Source organism: Sapajus apella, unplaced genomic scaffold (assembly GCF_009761245.1).
Source record: "Sapajus apella isolate SASKATOON/1434 unplaced genomic scaffold, GSC_monkey_1.0 scaffold4, whole genome shotgun sequence".
Taxonomy (NCBI): domain Eukaryota; kingdom Metazoa; phylum Chordata; class Mammalia; order Primates; family Cebidae; genus Sapajus; species Sapajus apella.
Window position 1 is genome coordinate 33,105,581 of NW_022436944.1, and position 7,768 is coordinate 33,113,348.

Below are 7,768 nucleotides of genomic sequence, written 5' to 3' on the forward strand. Positions count from 1 at the left end.
TAATCCTAAATTAGTTCATATTAGGATTTTAAAGGAACTGTTGGTAGACGGACAGTGTTTATTGACCCGTTGGGCTCATGGACCAAGGAAGCAATATTCTTAATAGTATAAACTTGGAACTGGTGGCCAAAAACATAAATAAAAATCATCTGTATTCACTTCCCCAAACTCTCAATTCCTATAGAAAATATGGAACAAAATAGAACTTAACATATCACCTCTAAAAGCTGGAATCCACCCATAAATGTCATTTCAGGGTAGGATGGGAGAGGACAAGAGGAGAAAGGGCCCTCCATAATATCCAATCTCTTTCAAATTATTCATTCATCCTTTATATGAGGAGATTATCCTACTACAACACCACTTCTCATTTTGCAAATGTGTAGTGTACAGACTCGCCTGGTTTGATGGGAAAGGTTTCCAAGAAAATTAAATGCCAGAGCTGCTTGGCTTATTGGTTTTGTTCTCTATAAATTCCCCTTTTAACTCGGCTTTGAATAATAACATTCCTCAGTGTCAATGTGACAAATTAGCTTCAATCTTAATGGTGTGTGAGAATCAAGAAAGCAGGCAAAGACTAGCTATGGTTCTCATCTTTGCAAGGCAGCAATGAAGAATTAACTCTAAAAGACAGCCTTTAGTGGCTCTAGGAAGTAGAGATATATGAAACATTAAATTTTTTAAAGAGTCTATTTGTTCTTGTCTTTTTCTTTTTGCAGCAACTGGTGCTCTGATATGTATAAAGTTTAAAGTAAGCTAGAAGGACACTATCCTGAAAGTATATGGGAACCAGGAAACCAGTCAGGTTGTCCTTTAGATAGAAGTGGTCTTGAGTGTGAACTAACTATCTATCTATCTATCTATCTATCTATCTATCTATCTATCTATCATCTATCTATCTGTCTATCTATGTCTCGCTGCAATGCCCAGGCTGGAGGGCAATGGCACAATCTCAGCTCACTGCAACCTCCACCTCTCCGGTTCAAGCAGTTCTCCTACCTCAGCCTCCCAAGTATCTGGGATTACAGGCACCCGCCACCACACCTGGCTAATTTTTGTATTTGTAGTAGAGACGAGGTTTCACTATGTTGGCCAGGTTGGTCTTGAACTTCTGACCTCAAGTGATCCACTCACCTAGGCCTCTCGAAGTGCTGGGATTATAGGCATGAGCCACCATGCCTGGCCCAAGACCACTTCTTATGCTAATCAGCCAGTGACAGCCTGAGAATTTCTCCCCACTACCTCTCGACCCTACAAGAGCTCCATGTAACACCAATCTGTTAATATAGCCTCTTGCTCATGGTTTCTAAACACTTAAGTTTGTAGTGGTAGGGCGATGATGAAGACTGAGTTTAGGTGTGGAAGCAATATTTAGTCAAGAAGATTTTGCTCTTTTAAAAATCCCTTCCTCTAGTTTACATATTAAAATATACAAGCTAAAAAAATAGTTCTGCAATGTGAATCATATTATTTTAGGCTCTCAGAGATAAAACGTAGTCTATGTTATCTGCATATGAAGGACACAAATAAGCATGTGGACTCCAAATTCTTTTCCAATAAAATAAAAGAATTTTACAACTGTGAAGGGCTAAAATTTAAATATAGTAAATTCCTTTATGTTATACTATGAGAAGACAGGCCTGTAAAGGTTAACTGACTTGCCCAAGGTCTGGCTTTCTGACTGATTTCCTATGACAGAAAACACAAACACATACACATTCACACATGTGTAGGGAGTGAGAGGAGAAATGGTATATACTAACATGTATCCTAAACCCTCAGACGTCTGGAGGCAATATGATGATATTTAAAATATCATATCCTCACAAAGCATGCATCATCCACCAAAATTCTTCTTAAAGACTTGAAACCTAGGATTAGAAAAGCTTTTGCCAAGGTTTTATCAAAAGGAAATTTGGATTGGGAAGACTTATTTCCTCATGTGCTCTTTCCAGGGATAACGACACAAATCAACAGAGGACACATTTCCCAGAGATTTGTCACAATATGGTCTCAGACTGACATTTCTGTTTCCACTTACAAATAAACTGGGCTAAGTTTTAAACTGGGTTTGGATTCCTAAGCCTTTTCAGGATATTAAAAACTGACCCCAGCACAGTAGTTGATGCTATCGCTTTTAAAATCAGTTTACATTATGCAGCTTTATAGGCACGTTTCAGAGCTAGGACAGTAAGGAATAAATTACACGTTGCATTTATAATAGAACAGTAGTATCAGCTCAAATGGTTTCAGGGAAGTTAACCCTTCTCCCTTCCGTACTTTGAAAGTAAGATTCAAGAATGTGCCACAAATGGATCACAAATAGTTATCAATAATGTGAAGCCACCTTTAACAGCTCCTAATGAGTGAACAGTGTTAGTTCTGGAGAAAACAAAAACACAATGAAACAAAAGAAAATGGGTTATTTACCTTGATCACCCAGCCTGAAAATAACGTCAACTCCGTTTTAGAGACTGCATCCTCTGACTGATTGGAAATGCAAGGTCCCAGCTGGGTGTGGTGGCTCATGCCTGTAATCCCAGCACTTTGGGAGGCTGAGACAAGAGGATCACTTGAGGTCAGGAGTTCAACACCAGCCTGGCCAACATGGTGAAACCTTGTCTCTACTAAAATACAAAAATTAGCAAGCCATGCTAGCATGTTCCTGTAATCCCAGCTACTAGGGAGGCTGAGGCAGGAGAATCACTTGAACTTGGGAGGCAGAGGTTGCAGTGAGCCTAGGTCATGCCACTGTACTCCAGCCTGGGCAACAGAGCAAAACTCTGTCTAAGGAGAGGAGAGGAGAGGAGAGGAGAGGGGAGGAGAGGGGAAGGAAAGGGAAGGGGAGGAAAAAGGAAGGGAAGGGGAGGGGAGGGAGAGGTAAAGGGAAAGGGAAAGGAAAAGGGAAGGGAAAAGCAAAGGGAGAGGGAAAGGGAAGAGGGAAGGGAGAGGGAAGAGAAAAGGGAAGGGAAAAGGAAAAGGAAAGGGAAAAGGGGAGTGAGAGGGAAGAGAAAAGGGAAGAGAAGGGAAGGGAGTCAAGTCCCTAATTCGTTGCCAAAGGCAGTGAAGGCACCTCCTCATTCCTGGGTGCAAATTTTCTGACAGCTGGAGAAATCAATGAGCACTCACTGAAGTCCTGCTCCCTGCTCTATGGCCAGGGGTTGGCCTGTAGAATTTTTGCCTCTACAAACCTGATGGTGAACATACACAGGCAAAATATCAAGAAGCTTACCAACTCTCCCTTCAGCCTGCTCCACTGTAGACTCAGTTGGCTATAAAGAGTTGAGATTAGGCTACTAGATGGGTAAATGATGCCTGAGCATAGAGCAAGAGAAGCCTGTATGGTACTGGACATGAAACAGTTAAACAACAGCATCTTTGGAGACAGGCAGAAGTGAAGGCAGGGTAAGGGGCAGAGAGAAATGCAGTAGTTAAACCAAAAGCATCGACATGGCCATTCAATGGGAAAACAACAGTTTCTAGCATGGACCCCAATTAGGAAGTTACTTTTCCCACCAAAGTAGCTTAAAACACCTTCTCCTATTTAGTCTATTTTCAGAGCAAAGATACTTCTGGAGAATTTATGACAGGAAACAAACTTTCTAACAAGTATGGAAATAAAGATAATATTTTAAAAGATCTTTGATGAGGTATATAAATAGAATCTAGGATAAATTCTATAGATAAGAAAGAAAAATCTTATTGTTTACCATCACAGGATCAGGAATATCACGGAAAATGATCAGCAGAAAAATCAGTCTTCCACTAAACATCCCTTTACAAATTAGCTATATAATTTATGATTTGATTAATTTATTGCAGAATATATGTGGAGGGTTTGCAAAATTTATCTACAGTACATGCAACTAAATACAATTTTTAAAATGTCAACTGTAAGTGGACTTTCCTTCTGAGCCCTCATCTGCTGTTAGAGAGATCAATCTGCATTTAACTGTCTTGCTGAATTAACTCATTCCTTTTCTACATCATACTGACTGATTCTCCCGGTAAACTGGGAACTTAAAAGTTAACAGTTTCTCCCTGGGATGTCTCCACATTGTCTGCTTTCAAGAACCAGTTTTGTCTCCATGTCTGTTTACATCCATTTCTTTTGTTAATTATATAATTTAAAATACTGCAAAATGAGAAAAAAAATGACTGAAGGGAGTTGTCTGTATGAAAACTAAGTTGAATGATTTGAATAGACTTAATAAAGGCAAGTTTTCTTTAACAACACTTTCAATCAGATGTCAAGACAATGGTAAAAAATATTTTTAACTGTAAAAATCTAAGATTCTGCACTCAAATTTCTTTGCAAGTATCTTAAAAAGTTCTTTGTTTAGTAACGAAAATGCAAGTAGAAATGTAACTGATGCATTAGAGAATGATTTATGCAAGAAGCAAGCAGCAAAACTAACTGGAAAACCAACATGCAAAGAAAAAGTCTTGGCCCTGAATTAAGATTGCTAATGTATATTTACATTAAATTAAAATAAAATGTTACATATATATATGTATATATATATGTGTATATATATACACATATATATATGTATATATATACACACATATATATGTATATATATATATATACACACATATATATATGTATATATATATATACACACATATATATATATAAATCTGATTCTGTCTTAATCACATTAAAAAAATTGGTTCTGATCACATATGATGCAACAGCTTTTACTGTAAGTAAATATCCAAGCCAGCTTCAAATTTAGTCTAATAATTTAAATAGTCCCTTTAGAAAATATTCAGACTCCTGATAGCTTCCCGTCTTCCTCTAATAGTATCTTGGTCCTCCTGGTGTCTGGTGGGGAGTTGGGAGTTATGCAGGCTGTGCCATTTCTTTTGTATGTACTGCCTGGCACCCACTGCTCTGCAGTAATGCCCTTATTCCCTTATCATCATGTGCCCTTTTGGCCTCCGATGGTAAAATACCAGGTTGGCCCTTTCTTTCACTTCCTGCAATCCTCCCAAGTAGGTATAGCCATCTCCTGTTTGCTGGATCAGCTTCCTTCAGCTGTGGCTGGCTGGAGACCCTGGAGTCTGTGCCACAGCACCATTCAGCCCCAATGTCTGTTATGATGCTGCTGCTCACCTCAGCATCCCAGCTCTCTGGTAACTGAGCTGCTTCTCCTGGGCTTGAATGGCCTTGCACAGGGTGCCTGCCCACTCCCCTTCCCAACAAGAATGCAGGGTAGAATCTTGTGCCTGTGGTGTTTTCCTGAATTCCTCAGTCTCCCAATATCAAAGCTCACAGAGAACTCTGCAGATGCTACTTGTGCTTACTTCTGTTTTTTATCCCCTTTTCATTCTCCTTCCTCCCCTTCCTTACCATGGCCAGGAGAGAGGCAAGCCTTTCTAATTTTCTCTTACATCATATCATCCTTCTTCCTGACTCAAACTTCTTCATACTGTAAGAGAAGCCTGTGAACTGATCTCTCTAGGCTTATCTTCTCTATGCCTAAGGAGAAGATAAACATACCAAGACTTCTCACTCCCCAATGCCACTGTTTCCTGTGCTGGAGTACTAAGGCCACTGTGACTTAGGAATCATATGCCTTAGGAATAAGACAAGACTTTAAGAGGAGGAGGGAAGTGTATTGGTTTAATATTTATGAAAACATATTTATTATTTATCATTTTAAAGTGATGGTACAAACATTCCAACTATAGATTGAGCATTCCTAATTTGAAAATCTGAAATCTAAAACATTCTAAAATCTATAATTTTTTGAACATCAACATGGCACTCAAAGATCATGCTTTTTTGTATTTCAGATTTTGGATTAGGGATGCTCAACTGATTATGTGTATGTAAATGTTTCAAAATCTTTTAAAAAATCCAAAATATGAAACATTTCTGCCCTTAAAATTTCAGGTAAGAGATGCTCAACTTGTAATACTTTTGTTCTTATTATAAAATCTCCTCTGCCTTTGGTTAGGAACTAATATGTGTTGCTATTATATGTAGATGTCTGGACTGTAAAGTACAGTGAGAATGCTGGTACCAGAGAAGAAAAAACTGAGTTAGATGCACAAATGGCTGAAATACTATCTTCTCAAGACATATTTTGACCTGGGTGATATTTTTTTTTTATTATCATACTTTAAGTTCTGGGGCACATGTGCAGGTCATGCAGGATTGTTACCCAGGTATACACATGCCATGGTGGTTCGCTGCATCCATCACCCTGTCACCAGTATTAGGTATTTCTCCTAATGTTATCCCTCCCCAATCCACCCACCCTCTGCTATCTGTCTCCTAGCCCTCCCCAGCCCACAACAGTCCCCTGTGTATGATGTTTCCCTCCCTGTGTCCATGTGTTCTCATTGTTCAACAGACCTGGGTGCTATTATTACACAAGAGGTATCTTTCTTCGATTTCAGAAGGCTTCATCGAAAGGCGAGGTAGATTCCACCAAGCTTCTAGCTGGGTCTTATGCTTCTGGGATGAAGGAAAAATGTGGTCTGCTTGCTGTAGCAGTTTTTCCAGCACACAATGGGCAAATAAAGACATAAGCCCAAGTTTAAGGTTACTAAAACATAAAAGGAAATTGTCTTATCACGAACCTTCAAACCAGCAGACATAAAGACATCGTGACATCGGTATACTATCACCTAATGACCAGAGGATTCCCAGGATTCCCTTCTCATGTTTTGCTAATGCTTACGTGCACCCAATGATAAACCCACACTGGAATCTCAGGCTGCTTTCTCTAAAGGGTGATCCTCAGCAGGTTTTTAAAAAGAGCCTACTCACATTTAAACTCAGAGCAGCTCTCTAGGGAGAAATCAAACTAATGTATTTTCCTAGATCAAAGCAAAATTTCATCTTTTATATTCGAATTAGGACTGTTGGTCCTGAAGGGAAAAGTTAACCTTCCTTAAATGCAGTCTGGTTAATCGATCTACCACTGGGAAAAAAGGACTCTGCTTCCATTAAAATTGGAATGAAAAGCCAGCATGTAGAAACTATTAATCTTGACACATCTGACAGATAAATGGCAGCTTGGTGGCAGATCAAACCAGGTAGGGTGTCCCAGACAGGTTGAGATCTATAGGGCAGACTATCAGACAGGGAAGATCTGGGGCTTTATGGTAAAGATTACTGCCAAAAGCCCATTTTGGCTTAAAATATCTGTGACTTCATACTCTGGACAAAGAGATCTCACTGAACATTTACATTGTGTTTCAATGTCAGCCATCGTCAGATGTTCAGGGCCTAAAGCATAAAAGCCGAAGTTTAATTTTAATCACATTAGGCTATTTGGTAACAGAATTTCCCCAGCCTGGATTCAGGACTACTTCAGGTGACTGACTAGCTGGTTAATCTCTGTTCCAATTACCAAAGTCCAGGCTTAACATGATGATAATGAATAATGTCTTCTCTTCTGTTTAACTAAAATTTGTGCTTCTGACTCTAAAATCTTATTTTTTTTTGGAGAATAATCACTTTTTCTCATTCCTTGACAACCTCCCTATACGTTCCATTTAAATGTGTCTGAAAATCTCTTTGCAATGGTATTTCTTCATAAGAGGGCAATCAATCTCTGTCTGGGTCTGGGTTGTGGAAAGGGAAACCTTAGTGACAAAGTGACTGTAAACATTAGACATAATTTAAAAACCATGCAGAGTTTGTCCTCAAAAGGTACAGAACTAAGGAAGAAAGATGTCAACTAGAGGGAAATTAAACACACACACACACACACACACACACACACACACACACACACACACACAC

At 39.1% G+C, this 7,768-nt stretch overlaps 1 protein-coding gene across 7 annotated transcripts in view; it reads right to left on the reverse strand.

Annotated features, from left to right (window-relative positions):
* Nucleotides 1-7,768, reverse strand: part of TMEM108 (transmembrane protein 108) — a 357,015-nt gene that overhangs the window by 204,303 nt on the left and 144,944 nt on the right. The window lies entirely within an intron of this gene.